At 41.9% G+C, this 17,457-nt stretch overlaps 1 protein-coding gene across 3 annotated transcripts in view; it reads left to right on the top strand.

The window, feature by feature from the left end:
- The first annotated feature begins 1,894 nt into the window (after window positions 1–1,894).
- The window catches only part of nlgn1 (neuroligin 1), a 363,572-nt gene continuing 348,009 nt past the window's right edge, over window positions 1,895–17,457 (top strand). For 2 of the 3 annotated variants that reach the window (XM_028027192.1, XM_028027190.1), the window contains exon 1: window positions 1,895–2,382. The gene's annotated coding sequence lies outside the window, so the exon portion shown is untranslated. Of the gene's footprint in view, window positions 2,383–12,929; window positions 13,007–13,129; window positions 13,240–17,457 lie in introns of all 3 variants that reach the window. The other variant, XM_028027191.1, reaches the window with a different exon arrangement.

The following is a 17,457-nucleotide window of genomic DNA, read 5'->3' as shown; positions in this document are numbered from 1 at the left end:
GTAATTATCCAATGGGATATTACTGCATTGAATATTTCTATATTTCTTTTGTTAAAACATTGCCATGACTGTTTTAGACAGTCAATATATTAACACAGTCCAAGGACCATATGAAACCCACTCTGCTCCTATCTAGTAGTTGTCAGTTTTGTCCAATCATGCCCAGCTATGCTCATTTGCATTATAAATACCTCATTTATGTTTTGTTTAAAAATAATTTGATCTTGGTTTAGAATCTGTTTCTCAGCAGAGACACACAAAACATATTTTTTACATGACAGTAAAGAGTTAAGGGAATTGAAATCCAGATAGTTATCGATGTTCACCTTCACTAACCAGATCAATCACAGGTTTCTATAGGAAGCATGTCTCCATGGCAAATAATTTACTAGCAGGTGTAGTAGAGTGACAGAAAACAAACAGAGGCAGTTTTCTGTTGTGTGGACCAGTGGGTGGGCGTTAGTGTGGAATTCAGTTACTGAGGTCAATATGTAAAAAATTCAAGTGTCAAACATGAGGTACTTATTAAAAGGATGGAGGCAGTAGATTTTGTTGATGCTGGTTACTTTGCATTTCTCTCTGAGCATTGGAATGATAGGAAATTAAAACAAGGAAAATAAAATTATAATTAGAATGAACAGCAAAACTCCTAAAGGCAAATAACCAATCATTTTATTTGTATAGTAGCTTTCAGCAACAAGGCCTTTTAAATGCTTTACTCATAAAAACACAAAAAAATAAAGTCATAGAACACATAGTCAACAACTGAAGCATTACATTTTGTCAAGTGCCATTGTTGCACATCAGAATGTTGATTAATTTTTCATTGATCATGTTTCAAAAGTGAATCTAAACAAGTGGGTTTTTAGTTTTTAAAGGCACTCAGTGTTTAACCTGTTTTGCAATTTTCTGTAAGTTTGTTCCAGATTTGTAGTGCATATCGATCTCTAAACTTAGAAACTTCCAAGTTTATTTAGTTTTCATTTTTTCCTATTTTCATTGTGGATGGTGATGCTGTGGGCAGTAGGGATCTCCAGTAGCAGTCATGTGGTAAACGTGGTAACAAATGAGAAGCCTCTGACTAAAGACACTGTTGCTGTTCTGACATGCTAACAGCTCAGTTTTCAGTTTTCAGGCAGCATAGACAATATTGCTGGATGACACCACTATTTAATTTCCCTTTGGGATTGACTAAATATTTTTTAACTTGAATTTGAATCATTTGTTGGCTCTGCTAATCCACCTCATTTGCTTGGCCACTTCTCAAAGAGAGGAAGAAAGATTGTCCAAACATCCTGCAATGTTTTAAGCAAAAAAGAAAACAACTGACATAATGGTGCGCCCCCATGCTACCACCAAGAGCTGGAATATTAATTATGTTTTAAGATGATTTTTGCTCATCTGAATAAATGTACTTGAATGAAGGCTGAAATTGTGTCTAAGATTAACTTGTTTCATTAAGTTTTACCAACAAATCTGCCCACTGCTACATGATCGCAATTAGTTAAAAAATACCACCTAGAATAATTACATAGAAGTTACATTTTTTAATTATTAGATTGTCTGTCAGGCTTTATTCTTTTTAATAAATGATGTGTTTCTATGTAATCCACCTGAGCAAACTGAAAATTTATTATTTACTACTGCATATTTCGTTGCACAATATTTTTAACTACATGGATTGTTCTCCATGAGGCAGAAGAAAAAATAATAAATCTCCCACTTCTCCCATGTTCTTAAAGAAACATCCATGTTTCTTTAAGAGCGCGCTGAGGTGAGGGAGGGGGCGGAGGGAATCTCCTGGAAGTGGTGTTCCCTGAGAGGCCGCTAGGCGCGTCTCTGCTCCATGAAAGTCTGCGACAGAGACCGTGGAGCTGGAGGAGAGATGAGGGGAGGAAGGGGAGAGGAAGCGAAAGCGAGAGAGAGGGAGAGAGGACAGCGTTTTATCAGCCAAGTGCAGCCTGAATCGTGAGGAGCGGACGATGGGGGGAAAAATCCCTCTCCTGTTTCCTTTCCTCCAGCATCACCTTCATTAAGATGTAGACCGGTGCGCGTCCAGAAACCCGGAGCCTGCTGGTCACAGGAGAATCTTTCTTCCAACAGTTCTTAGTAAAAAACCAAACACATTTTGGATTTACGGCTCACTTGTTCTGAACTAAAAGGGGGCTCCTTCATTTCTTTCTATGCGTTTGGAGGTGTTGGACCGCATCTGAGCTGAGTTGTTACCTCTGGAAGTGCACCAGTTTGATTTCCAAACGCTGGAACTCTCTCCTTATGGGGCTTTTGGGAGGACTGGACCTTATCCTAACGGGACGTAACGCGAACAGGAATATAGTGTGAAGGAAGAAATAAAAGCGCAACGAATGGGATTCTTCTTTAACGGTAAATAAACGTCTAGACTCAATTCTGTAAGCTCCGTGAGGCGTTAAGTCATTTGGCTTTGGGGCTCTGCTCAATTCCAAGTGAAATCAAGCAACTACGATGCAGTGGGCTGATGTTTAGTTCTTGATTTTTCACGGTAGAATTATCCCGGAGATGTGTTGGTGAGCGGTAAGTTCAGATGAACGCTGCCTGGCTTTGCAACATAAAATGAAATCACATGTCTGTTTTATTGGGGGTTTTTTTTCCATTGTGGGTGATGGAAAGGTGGAGGGGGACGGGAGTACGGGGGCCGGGGGTTTCGTGGTGGTCCTTGTTGAGAAGCATAAAGAAAAGTCTTCTTTTTTCCTTTCTGTCAGCCACTTTTGACTCCCTCTCTCTGCGCTCCGAGCACATAGACGCACAGAGTCGCGCACTCTCGCCGAGCGAGCTGCGCTAAACAGCCGCGTTAGAAATCCTAGCGGGCGTCTGAAGAGGCTCTGCTGGGAGTTTGCTCCCAGAAATAGGATTTTACAGCGAACAGAACGCGGATAAATCAGCGTGTCCTTTACCACCTGCGGAGTGGGAGTCTTCTGTCACTGACCAGGTTCTGTCTAAACAAATTTTTAGCCACCCTTCTTGGAGTTTAATCTGTTTAACACTTGGTTTTCAGTGGAATATGTGTCTTTACAATCTTGCTGTTATGCAGCAGAAGGTAGAGCTCCCAGCGGGCTCAGTGTGAGGCTTCAGGACGGAGAGGCTTCTGAGTAGCTATAGAGGTCTCTCTATCTTCTTCCAGACTCAGAAGGGGGAGGCGGAGGAAAGTTACGCCTGTCGGCCACTGCGGGGGCACCATCACCATATAAAACTGGATGAATGCGGTAGTTGTGAGAGTGTGTGTGCCTATCTGCGTGTGCGCACCTAAGGACTTTTGTCACACACAAAAGAAGTGAAGATTCCAGATGCTTGGATATCTGGTTGCCACATTCATTCTTTAAGGACAGAATCTCTTTAAAAAAGCTTTGTGTGACATTCAGAGAGTCTCAGTGGTTAGATATGTTTGTTGATGTGCAGAGCCGGCCCAAGCCTCCATGGGGCCTTAAGCAGAATGTGGTTTTGGGGGCCTCTACTTCTACTAACGAAGTGGATTGCTGCAATCAACAGTTGGACACTTAGCTCATTCACACACCTATTATGAACTTATTGCATTTTGATGTTGCTGTTTACATTATACCCTGTATGCATGTATAATATAGGATGCATTTATTGATCGGCCGATTACCTTAATTTTGGTAATCTGCCGATTTTGGTAACGGCCGATACTTACATGTGAAGCCAATCTTATCCCCTAATCTCATCTCCCTCAGCAAAGGTTTAAAAATCAGCCTCTGTCCTCTTCTGCTCTACAGTGAGAGGTGCGACTGACAGACCGGCCCATCAGGTCAGGTCTGCACATTAACGGTAATAATAATCCTCCACTGTAACCAGCTCATCAAAATTCTTCCTATATTTAGCGACATTTCAGACATAAAAAAAAAAAAAATGGCCAAAATCAAAATCAGCAGGATGGGCTTTTTAAAGATCGGTAACTGGCGATTGGCCAGAAAGCTTCAATCAGCGCAGCCCTACTTAAGATGGACTTTGATTAAATGAATTTCTCGTATAGCTAAAAATGTACTTTATACGAGGTGACTCTTTCTCACCTGAGAGTGTATACCTGTACCGGGTTGATTCTGAACCTTCAAATGGTTTTGAAGGTATGTTGAAGAAGTTTAGAAGTTGTAAAATGTTTTGTTTTAGCCACATAAATGATCATGCTCAGCAGCAAACAACATATCACCAGCTACAGCTCATAGCTCATTAATTTAATGCAGTCATGTAGGCCAATGTAAAAACATTTTGCTAGAAAATACCATTGTTTTAATTATTGTTATCAAATCTTATCAAACATGCCGTCTATAAGCCAAAAAACATCAAACATTTCTGGTCCACCAGGAGGATCAACATATTTAAAGTGGGCTAGAGCCAGTTTTGGTGCCGACTAGAAAATAATTATTTTCCTAATGTCAATTACATTAATAGGTATTCCTGTACTTCAGCAGGTATTAATTGATGCATGCTAGGTTTAATAGGTCCACTAGCCAATAACTCCATGTTGTTCTTAAAGAAATCAATTATAACTTTAGAATTTTCAAATATTTTAATATGTCTATTGTAGGGTGCTGTGGCGGTGCAGGGGTAGCACAACTCACATAAGAAGACCTGAGTCCTCTACGCGGCTGTCACAGGTTCGAGTCTCGGCCTGGTGAACTTAGCTACATGTCTTCCCCCTCTTTCATTACCATCTTTTCTGTCTGACCACTCACAAATAAAGGCTGCTAGAGTCAGTTAAATCTTTTGTAAAAAAGAAAAGAATTGTTTACATGAATAAAAATCCCAAAATAATACAACTCACATGATTTAGACCTATGAGTTTTATGTAAAGTGTAATGTTTGCAAAATACACATCCATAAAAAAAGGAAAAAGTTACCCTCTATGTCCCCCATCCCTGCTCCTCCCCCAAAAATAAAAGAATATTTTCCAACTCCCGCCACAAGAAAATTAAATAAATAAAATGTTTCCTCTGTACCCTACTTCCATGTTGTTGGGAGCTGTTGTCAGCTCATGGATCCAGTTTGTGTGTGGGAGCCGACCTGAGCAGAGCGGAACCTTCACATTGCTTAAAGAAATGCAGGATTTGATCCTGGATCGCTCTTGCTGAGAGGCAGAAGTGCTGACCGTTGTAATGCTCCACTCCTTCAGAGCTAAAATATTTGGTTAAAAAAAAAGTAGAAAAGCAAAAGCCATGGCAACATGTGACATGAATGCTATTCCTGGCGGTGTGATGAAGACGAGATCTGCCACTGACCTTTTTAATGAACTTTGATTTTTATGTTATTTCTTCTCCTTTTGCATTTGTCCTGTGTGGATGATCTGGGTGTGTGTGCGTGTGTGTTTGTGTGGAAGGAGGGCCCCGTGGGCTCTGCTCTACATGTCTCAGAAAACCTCTGCTCTCCTCATCGATGCCTTCCTCGTTTTTTCTCCCCATTCGGTAGCGCTCCCCTGATGCAAGCGCTCCCTCCTCTTCCCCTCTCCAATCATTATCCACCATTTCTATACTTAGGATTATGGCGCTTTGTAAATTATACACTTCCAGTTGACTTATGGTGGTTTATTGTTATTTCTGAAGAGCTCTTTCCTTTTTACTATTGTGTTATTATTGTCTTTGAAGCTACTCTGTATTTATAGCCGGCTTGTGAAATTGCTGTTTGGATACATCATGCATGCGACCTTCTGGCTGTTTTCAACCAGTGATGCTTGCCGTAGCTTGGGTAAATCATTCCCTACCTGCCCTGCCAAAGAAGTATAAAGATGTGGCATTGCTAGCAGCCACCTCTCCTTCTGACTGAGACGATCATCGCGGATGACGTGGCCTCTACCTGCAGACCTGAGGTAGCCATAAGCTTTATGCAGTGTCACTGAGTGCACGCTTTTACTTCCAGCTCGTCACATACGGCTGCTCTGTCAGCTCCAGCAGCCCTCAAATTGTAATACACTGGCTTGTCTTTACTGCATTTTCAATGCGCAGCATTAACATTGTAATAGGCTGTATATTAAGCCAGACTATGATCTCCTCCCTCACTTAGCCAACTAGTTTGGGCCATCCTCTCAAACCAAAAAGGTGATAAGAAACAAACAGTATTCTGACATAACCCTTGAACTGCAGCCTTAAGGCAAAACACTGGCCTTAGCCTCACAACTTAGCCCGTTACCAGTCCATTTCCCTACTTATATAGACTCTTTATAGACTGGCAGCTCCTGCACATTTCCAGCATACTGGCCTCTGGTTTGAGTTGCTGCTGCTGCTTGTGTGTGATTCCTCAGACATGGAAGGGCCGCCTCCCGCAAGCAAGGGGTTTGGGATTCTTTGTGCAGTAAGATCAGGCATTTTCTGCCATAGACTGCATATTTGTTTACTTTCTTTGACAAAGATGTGACACTAGACTCATAACCTTGTTACTGTTGGGGGATGAAGATTGTAACAAAATGGGATGTTTTGGTTAGTTTGAACCCGGGTGTTTTTACAACGTATAGGCATGTTTCTTACAGAAACACTTCCCTGGAGCCAGAGGAGTTTTTGTTTGTTTCCTTTGTTTAGGATAATAACAGATTATCAGGATGGAAATTTATTGAGGAAAAAGTCACTGTACTAACTCTGTCAGATTCCTTTTGAACATGCTTGTCTTTATGCTTCGACTTTGTAGCCATCACTCCTCTTTTGCCAGGGCTCATCAACTTCTTTTGACTTTTTTCTTCTCGCTTCAGAGGCTGAAAAAATGTTTTGCTATTTCCCCTTTCAACTAAAAACTGTCTTTTTCTGAACCTTCTAGCCATTTAGGCTTGCTTTAAAAGTCCAGCAGTTAATATACTTGTCAGGATCTGTGTTTTTCTGTGTTTATTTAGAGTTTTCTGTGTCCTTGAGTCTCTTCGTTGTCCTGTCCTCCCCTTGATTGTTTCCCAGGTGTGTCTCGTTTCTGTGATTACCCTCCCATGTATTTAACTCCACCTGTGTTCCTTGTTCCTCGTCGGGTCCTTGTCAATGTCTTGTCGATGCGTCTCTGTGCGAGCTGCCTGTTGTTTTGGACTGTGTTTTCGCCATTAAATATCATTATTCATCTTACCTGGGTCCGCTGCGTCTGCCTCACCATCCCTCACCTCACCACTTCATGACAGAAGGACCCAACCAGACCGAACGGTGAGAAAGCAGCTCATGGCCCAGCACGACCAGGAGGTATGGATCCAGCAGCAGTTGGAGTTGGCTCAGCGGGATCTCTACAGGGACGTAGAGATCCTGCCATCTCCGCTGCTGCTGGAAGAGATGGGACTGGACTCGGACTACACCCTGGCGATTAGCCAATGTCAGATCCCACCAGTCACCACCCCAGAGCCCCCCGGATTCGGCCCCCGCCGATACCTACGCCCGGGGAGACAGCGACGTGAGCCGCCGGTGGACCCGGCCCCTCGTCGCATTCTGGGAACACCTCCTCCGCTGTCTACCCGGAGACAGCGACGTGAGCCGCCGGTGGATCCGGCCCCTCGTCGCTTTCCGGAGCCGCCGCCGGCCCCGAGGCTTCGCCCCAGCTCTCCTCCACAGCCGGTTCCAAGGGTGCGCTCCGGCATTCCTCCAGCCGGCACACCAGCCGGCGCACCTCAGGCCGAATCAGCCGGCGTTCCAGCCGGCGCACCCCAGGCCGAATCAGCCGGCGTTCCAGCCGGCGCACCCCCGGCTGAATCAGCCGGCGTTCCAGCCGGCGCACCCCAGGCCGAATCAGCCGGCGTTCCGACCGAGACTCCCAGTGTTCCGACCGAGACTCCCAATGTTCCGACCAAGACCGAGACCCTCGGCCTTCCTACCGAGACCCTCAGCCTTCCTCCCAAGACCGAGACCCCCTGCGTTCCACCTGAGACCCCGACTCTATCCGTTCCTCCCGAGACCCAGACCCCCTGCGTTCCTACCGAGACCCCCTGCGTTCCACCTGAGACGCCAACTCTATCCGTTCCGCCCGAGACCCAGACCCCCTGCGTTCCTCCCGAGACCCAGATCCCCTGCGTTCCTCCCGAGACCCAGATCCCCTGCGTTCCTCCCGAGACCCCCTGCGTTCCTCCCGAGACCCAGATCCCCTGCGTTCCTCCCGAGACCCCCTGCGTTCCTCCCGAGACCCAGATCCCCTGCGTTCCTCCCGAGACCCAGACCTCCTGCGTTCCTCCCGAGACCCTCTGTGTTCCGACCGAGACCCTCTGCGTTTTGACCGAGACCTTGTGCGCTCCACCCGAGACCCCGACTCTGTGCGCTCCACCCGAGACCCTGCCTCTGGGTGCTTGTCGTCGCCGACTGTGGGCGGCCCCCGGAACTCCTCGTCGCCACCTCCAGCGCCGCGGACGGCCGCCGGACCGCCTCCGTGGTTCCCGCCTCCTTTGCCTCCGCCCACCCTGTGGGTAGTTTTTTGTTGTTTTTGGACTCTTGGCCCTTCCTATGCCTCCGCCCACTCCTTTGGGTCGTTTTTTGTTATTGTTTCTGGACTCTGGCACCCCGTCCAGCGCCCCTCCGCCCACCCTTGTTGCGTTTTTTTTTTTGGTGGTTTTTTTTGGGTGTCTGGTAGCCGCCCTTGAGGGGGGTACTGTCAGGATCTGTTTTACTGTGTTTATTTAGAGTTTTCTGTGTCCTTGAGTCTCTTCGTTGTCCTGTCCTCCCCTTGATTGTTTCCCAGGTGTGTCTCGTTTCTGTGATTACCCTCCCATGTATTTAACGCCACCTGTGTTCCTTGTTCCTCGTCGGGTCCTTGTCAATGTCTTGTCGATGCGTCTCTGTGCGAGCTGCCTGTTGTTTTGGACTGTGTTTTCGCCATTAAATATCATTATTCATCTTACCTGGGTCCGCTGGGTCTGCCTCACCATCCCTCACCTCACCACTTCATGACAATACTGGCTTTGACTCCAATCCTAGGAAAAGGTTTTTAACTATTAACTCTAATCATAACTAAAAGGTGGTAAGTGATGGTTCAGTTAGGTTTGATAATTTACCCGTCTTTATATTTGTTTTCTTTTGAAGGTTGAAGCTGAAATTGTGCGGTTCTGGATCAGTGGTCTATAAACACTGCTGAATGCTCTTTATTTTAGGATCTAATTATACTGTAATCAGGCAGTTAGGAAACCATTACAGTAATTGAAATTTGCATCTTTCTTTACTGAGACAGCAAAAAAATAAATTAGGTATTGATAGTAAGGACATAGATGTTTTTACTCAGCTACTCTGCCTTTATTCTGAAGGGGGAAAAAAGCTTCTTTCCTCTTTATTTCTGGTCACAAGTTGTTGCTGCTTAGATTCACTGCATGCTTTATTGGACACTAATCAGGATAAAAGAAACTCAAAGTCAAAATATATCCTGGTAAAGAAGACAAAACATATTAAAGCAGCCATAATATTAGACATAACCTGTCATATAATTAGGTTAGTTGTTACTTCCTGTTAGGTTAGGTACTCAGGCTCTCAGTCCGTTATCATTTTATTGAGTTTGTAACAAGAGTTGCAAAACAAGAGCATATAAATGATGCAAAAAGTCAACATAATGAAGGGACAAGTTTAAAAGTAGCAATTCCAAGAAGATCGCAAAATCTGCTTGGAATTGCTTTTTAAATCTTTTTAAACTCCTGTGAAAATTTGTTATAAATTCTAGATTTACCTTCCAAATAAATGAATCACAGGTTGCAGGATTTAAGTAACTGTTGCCAACCGGTTATGACACCTATTGTGTCTGTGTGAAACAAATAACTTTACTATAGGTAATGGTGATTAAGTGATTAATAATTTTTAAAATGATGACTTCAAGAACTGAGTGTGTCAGACAGAGGGCCCTAAGTTGCTGAACTTGTTTCTGCATAATAATTTTTCTGCTTTCATTCTGGTGGTTGCTGTTATTAATGACTTGTGAAGGTTCAAAAAATGTTAATTTCTCCTCATCAGGTTTTAAATCTGCAGCTCCTCCTGCTAGGCCAAACACAGGCACCTCAAGGAACCAACATTACCAAAATGTATGAACTTATTGCAATTTTACAACAATACGGAATTAAACCTTTTTGCAGAACCTCATCTCAACTTTATTACCAAACTTTGTAAGTCATTTTATCTTGGGGAAACTTCAACCAAACTATAACATTTTATGAACATGCCACAAAATTTTCACCATTTTATTTTCCGCCATAAATAGGTGGAATATACATATGTTGTTCTGAAAGAAATCAATTATAACTTCAGAATTTTCAAATATTTGAATTAGTCTATTGTAGGGGTGCTGTGGTGGTGCAGGGGTAGAGCACAACTCACATAAGAGCTGAGTCCTCGACGCAGCAGTCGCAGGTTCGATTAACAGTCTGCAAAACCTGGTGACCTTAGCTGCATATCTTCCCCTTCTTTCATTACCCACTTTCCTGTCTGACCACTCACAAACAAAGGCTGCTAGAGTCAGTAAAATCTTTGTAAAAAAAATATGTTACGTGTTACTGACATCACTGCTTGTGGATAAACTTGGGAATATTTATAAGTTTTTAAGAATATGAACAGTTCATATACAGTAAGTGGTATTTGGACACAAATTTTGGTTAGATAAATCTGGAATAATTTAAAACAGTTCACAAGCATAAATAATTATTGCAAGAGGTAAATTTTTCAACCAAATAATGACCTAGTAAGCATTCTAGAAACCGTCAAAATGCCGAACATGGACCGTCTTATGGACTAGACATCCTTTCTTTCAAAAACTTTTCCATGACAGGATTTTGTTATTAAACTTATTAGGTCCCACTAATACCATGTAACTTGGATATTGAAAAAATGCACATTAAGCAGAAGCTTGGTTCTCAGCCTGGTCATGGTCGCATAACTTTACATGCATAAAATAGACGTCAGTATGTCCAGGATACAGTAAAATAACCAGTTACATGTTTGTAACTTTTAAGTACAAGTATTTGTATGTTTTTTTCTTATACAAAAAAGAACAAAACATGCATTTTAAACCTCTCCCAGGTTTAGACAGTGAAAATTAAAATTTGTTTCAAATGCTTTGATGCTTAGAATGGAAGGCCATCAAGCTTTTTGCTCTCCTTTGTGTCTATCTGTTTCCCCTGAGGATTTTGCTTTTTAAAAGGGTTAAAATCTTTTCACACATATCTATCAGCTGAAAACTCACCTGAGAGAATGAAGCCAAAAGGCCCAGACTGTTCTGTTTGGCTTATAGGAATGTAGAGGGTGGCTTTGTGTACTACAGGTTATCATGACGGGGTGTTCTGTAAAATAAAAAACAGTAATATCAGAAAACTGAGAGTGTATACACAAGACAATGTTAGTTATTAATTATTGAGATGAGGGAGAAAAAGACTTCTAGGAATGACAGTGTGTGGATGACAATAACCATAATTACTAGATTCTAGATTATATAAATCTATCTTTAAGCAAACAAAAACATCCATCTCATCTTTCTTATTATTTACTTAATAAAAATAAAGCACAGCAGAAAAGCAGTGTGTAAAAACACAATCAATCTGTGCAGCTGACTGGATGAATGGTGGAAGTTAACCTGGTGGAGGCCAGTGGAATTTACGATTGTCCATGTGGTGGCTGATCTGATCTGAGGATGGAGCTGAAGATGGAAACATAGGAGGGCAGACAGACAGGTCGCACAGAGGTGATCGCAATGAGAAACATGGCAGTTATCAGCTGTAGAGCGATGACAGACAGACAGGACGTTGAGTGAGTCTCTCTGAGTAGCTCTCAGGTGGTTCCTCGTCACTCAGCCTGGTATCTGTCCTGAGGGACGCGTCTCCCACTGAGGTGATGGTAGCGAGGAAAGCCATTTTCATGCCAACCTATGACTTCACTGGTGATCTTCCTGGCAACGAGGCACAAAATATCTGCCAGGTGAAGTGAACAGAAGTAAACTTGGCTCATCCACCACCCACACACACATGTCGGTCACTTTTCACTTTATGTAACGAGAGTGCTCTTTAAACAAGCCTGCTTAATATGGACGCCTCCAGACTGTGGCACTGCTACAAAACATCCAGGCATTTAATCCACTCAGTGCCGATGATGGCACAGAACAAAATACATGCAGTTTGGTGATTATTATACTCATCTTCTCTATCACATTAGGTTGCTGCATGTCCAAAGAATAAACACTTTAAACTAAATCAGCTGTTTATTAGTCATGACCATACTATAGGTAGATAGAAATAGTATTTTTCTGCTACAAGGATGAACTAGAAAAAGATGGGTAGGCTTATGAGACAGCGATAGGAGTATGAGGAACAGAACATGCACATCCTCTCAGCACACATTCAGTCTGTACTCGTATACCTTACCGTTCCCTAGGCCAGCTTGTGTGTATTTGTGTGTTTGTGTGCGTGGGCTTTGTGTGATGTGCCCTAGGCTCTGTGCTGGAGTTAAACTCTGCTTGTAGGAGCCAAGGGCCCACAGCACACTGATCCAGACTGACAGGCCAGAACACTGGCTGCGTTCCCCAGTCAATAGCCTGAACAACAGTCAGCCAGCCTCTTTCACGACACTGCTGCCTCAGGACCAACAGTCAGCAAACAGCCCGCAAAGAAGAATATTTACTGCCAGAAAGTATAAAAGAAAATGACAGAGAACTCTACAGATATATGCATTTTGTTGGTGCTTGGATCTTCTTCAGGGAAGTTTTGTGAGAACCTCCTGCAAACCCAAAATCCACAGATAAGTTCATATATTACATTAAGCATGCATTATACATGCAGTCACGCACAAGATGTTCCGGTGATGAAAACACTTTTTTTTCATAGAGAAATAACTTTGCTTTCTCTTGCAGTAAATGTGTGTGATTTGAAAATATGATTCCTTGCAAAGCAGAGCAGTATGTCTTTAGGATACCAGGACTCAAAGGCAAGCAACAACTACGAACACACAACGCAGTTTAACAGATTTATTGAATTTGTTAAGGGCAATGGAGAGAGGTTGGAGAGGTGTTGATCTGCGGCAGCAGGGAGGAACCGGGTCAGAGGAGGAACTGAGAAAAGGTGAGCAGTTAAACTGGGGAGTAAATGGAGAGAATGATGGTGTAATTTGGTGATGGCTTATAGTCTGAGGATTGAGATGAGCATGGGTTTCCCAGCAGTTGGTACAGTTGTGGGTGCTTCCAGGTGGAGGAGTTCCAGCAGGAGACTGAGGGTGGACAGGCAGCAGCTGGGTGATACTGGAGGAGGTATCCAGGGGCGAGGCCTAGAGAAGCAGTGAGGATTGGGTAGTACAGGTGGGTATGAGCACCAGAGACTGGTCAGAGCTGGTTCTATGAGGAAGGAATAGATGGGAAAGAAGTTTAAACACTTTAAGCGCAGCAATGAAAGCTAGAGTGTACCACTGTTGAAGCGGAACCATTTGGCGTCTGCCTCAGGGAAACGGCTCCTATTTAAGGCCCTTGCTGATTGGTGATGATGAGCACCAGCTGGATCCCATCAGCCTGCCCCCTGTAGATCCAGAGAAAACACAAATCCACTCCCCTGCAGAACCCAACATGTAGAGAGTCCAGAAGAATTTCAGCAGTGGTGGGCACCTCTGACTAAAAAGTTAGCTAATGGACAAATTATAAGACTAAAGTGCTATACCAACATGGTATTTAGCAGAAGCTAATGCTAAAGTGCTAAGTTCAACCATTTTGACACCCAGCTAAGCTGCGGCCTGTAGCTATACAGCGATTCATTTTGGGTACAGAATAAACATAATTTGTTGCATCACATCACAAATGGGGAACGTGAGTACAGAAAAATACTGCGTTAACAGTTTTCACTCGATACCATGAATATAAACATCTGACTACTTGAAAAATTAGCATGACCTGCACTCTGCCTCTATCAGGAAGTAGAATAAACCTCTGACACACAAACAGTTTTATAATGGTAGAGATAGTGAAACTCAGCCTTATGTCTTGTATGTTTTACTCTTACAGTATCTAGAAATGCTGCCCCTCTAAAATGAGTTATGCATTTCAGGCTCATAAGCTGTTTAATATAATAAGTCATTAAATCTGTCATTTCATCAACATGTTTTCATCAGACATAGTGCAAATTTTGATGCACAAACAATTTTAAGTGAGTTTTTTTATTCTGGTTTCATTATTTAGAAATAAAAATTGTGTTACAACTGAGAAAACATACTACCACAAACTGCAAATCTTGCATCAAAAAAGGTCAAACTTCTGAACTAGCACAAACTAAACTGAAGGGTTCTGTCCTTCTAGTTGAAAAACAAACATTAGCGTTAGCCTGTGTTTCAATGTCTGAAGAACCTCTGGAGGAATTCCGAAGCTTCAATCAGAAGCCAACTTAAACAGCTGCTTCATCCACAGGTTTCATAACCGTCAGGTTATGAAAAAACTGACGGTGAACTTTTGTGTCCATGAGAGTCACTAACTGAAACACACGTTCTGTCTGAGGGGCCACACGAAAAATAATAAAGTCAGGGGTTATAGCACTATTTTCTAATAAAGCTGCTAAACTTCAGCTCTCTGATAAACTAGTCATAGGTCGCTATCTTTGTAGCAGCTAGAGTAGTTTTGAGCTATGCATAGTGTAATGCTAACCAACCAATAGGCAGAAGTTGAAGCCTTAAAATACCGGCCCACCTCATTTGCATAATGAGGCATAAATATAAACACATCAATGCATGTATAAGGAAAGGCAAAACAATATATATATATCTTACTGCTTTTATTTTTAATGATGTCAGTTTTGGTCCTTCACAGAGACAGAGACAAGGTACTGAAAGACTGTGTCTCACTTACACAAAAAGACTGGTTTATCTAAATGTCATTGAATGAGTGGAGCTGTTGGTGATTGGGAGGGACAGAGGCTTCTGTTCATTTCCTGTTTGACCATGTTGTTATTATTTTTGCCAGGCTCTCTTACAGCATCAGAAAAAGTTGGAGTTTCATGAATTTGAACGTTAGAGAAAGACATTTTTTTTCCCTTTAAAGCTCTACAGAGCATTTCTATTATGTCAACTTAATACAGACCTAAGTTAAACAAAAATACTAAGAAGAAATGTTTTTTAAAGTGCTTTAAATAAACAATGTGGTGTCTTTGTCTTTTTGATTTCAGCATTGTGCTGCTTTGCTGCATTGGATTCTCACAGCAATCTTACTGGCTGTAGACAGGTTAACTTTTACAGTATAGCTGACCTTAAGCGTGGCAGATTTCTGAATTGCATGCTGTCATATTAACAAATGGCGCTCTCATTGGCAATGGCTCTTAATTAAGCATGCTATGTGCTTTCCACAAGATTTCAGAGCATTGCATCATCAAATACTGTAAGTACCAGCACTGTCCAAACTTTTCTTTTGCATTCTCTTCTAAACTATTCAGGCGATTATGTGGTGGCCTGTTTTAGCATGAATTCCATTTTACCACAGATTCTCTTTTTGCATAAACTCTGTTTTAGCATAAAGCAGTTTTATACTTAACTGATTTATACTAAACTGCATTTTGATGACCCTTCAGGGCCACATTAGGATTCTTATTGTAGTACTTGGACCAAATGAATGGGGAAACTATGCTGTGTTACATATTCCACACTAAAATAGTCAAGTATAGCTTGTGTTGGACTGACCCATATCAGCAAACAGCTATAAACACCTAACCTAAGCAAAATATATGCTTTCTCTAAAACTGACTCCTCATGAGTAAATTAGCTGCTTCTGTCGCTCCACCTCTTCAACAACTTTTAACATGGACCATAGTGAAATTTTGCACTGATCCGTTCAACTACCAGTATTTTACACCTACTGCCTGCTTGGTATTCTAATGTGAATTGTTATGTAAATATGACATTTTCTTGTAAGAAACATATGACTCTGTAAAGCACTTTGGCTTCATCATGGTCCAAAATTGCACAAATACCAAATATCACATTTGTACACTACTCTTTCTGTTATTGTCATGGGGTGTGTTTGAAAGAAGGTATTATTAATATTAATGTGAATGTGTTTTCCCAAAACCAAAACACTGACATGAGAAAGTTCAGAAAATTTTAAAGCCATTAAAGACAGTTTGTGTAAAGAATCAACAGTTGAAAAAAAATCTAATTGATACCATGCCCTTTATGAGACAAAGAGGAAAGAAATGGAAGTGTCAGGTTAGTTTAGCTCAAGCCGTTTTAATTAAGATACTGACTGGCAAAGCTCTGTTTGCAATGTCAGCAACATGTTAGTAGAAAGTCCTGACAAACAGAAAACTCTAACATTTCAAGTATAATACACTCAGACCAACTGGTCTCAGAGGAGGAGAGTTGAATCCGGTTAGACCTGCAAGGCATCCCACCAAGGGTCATGATAAATCCCTTCTGTAATCCCTGGTGTGTGTGTGCGCATGGGTGTGGGGGTGTGTGTAAGATACTGTAGGCGGAGGTGAGATGAGATGCTTAAAACAGGGTAAGACAATTGGATGGAGTGATGGCAAAATGTGAGGATGGGGAGGTTTTATCACAGTGCAGCAGCTGGAGGAGAGCTGTATATAGATGGATGATGGAAAATAGAATATGGATGAGACCGTCCACGGCACCGGCTGATAGTGTTTAGCTGAGTGACTCAGCTATAAGTCTCCCATCTCTTTCCCTTTAACTGTTCTCTCCTTCTCTACTTCCTTTGTTTAAAATAACAGCGCGTTCCATGTGTTGACGCGCCAGGAGGAAATGATTGGCTCTTAGATTTCCCCGACTGCCCTTTCAGACAATTACTGCCCCCATTGGATCCTGCCACATACTGACTCCACTTTATTAAATGCTATAATTCAGTCTATTTTGTGAGTGTGGGTGGGTGTCAAAGCTTTAGCGAGTGTTCACAAAATTTTGAAAATGGTGTAATTCATTAACGTTTTTAACCGTTTACATATCTCACTAACTTAAACGTGTGTGGAACGTAAACAGTGGTGGAGAAAGTACTCATACAATGTACTTAAGTAAAAGTACAAATACACAGACAAAAATTTACTCAAGTAAAAGTCAAAGTACCACATTATTATTTTACTTAAGTAAAAGTAAGAAAGTACAAGCTTTTAAAACTACTTAAGTATTAAAAGTAAAAGTACTTGCCGACCATAATACCTAACGGCTTATATAATGTCATTAAGTGTACCTATTGTATTTAGTTTTAATAAATCAGTAATATACCATTTTAATGAGCAATGCTGCAGATAAAGCATGTTTTTATTGTGTTTACCCCCTGTGACAGTTTAGATTTAGATATTTTATTCTATGCATCAGAATTCCAGGGATGACCTGCAGCGTTACATGTAATTAGGCAAAATGAGAGAAATTATTATACCTTTGAAATGTTTTATTTAATTCAAAATAAACACGTTCAAAAGAAAATTGTTTCCCTGAAAAAAGGGACTTTAAACTGACCTAACAAACATCAAGCGATTTGGAAACATCTAGTCTTTCGTCCTAACAAAACATGAACTTAACTTTTTTGCCAGCT

This window comes from Xiphophorus couchianus, chromosome 9 (assembly GCF_001444195.1).
Source record: "Xiphophorus couchianus chromosome 9, X_couchianus-1.0, whole genome shotgun sequence".
NCBI classification, from domain to species: Eukaryota; Metazoa; Chordata; class Actinopteri; order Cyprinodontiformes; family Poeciliidae; genus Xiphophorus; species Xiphophorus couchianus.
The sequence above is the reverse complement of the archived record's forward strand: the minus strand, read 5'-3'. Positions and strand labels throughout refer to the sequence as shown.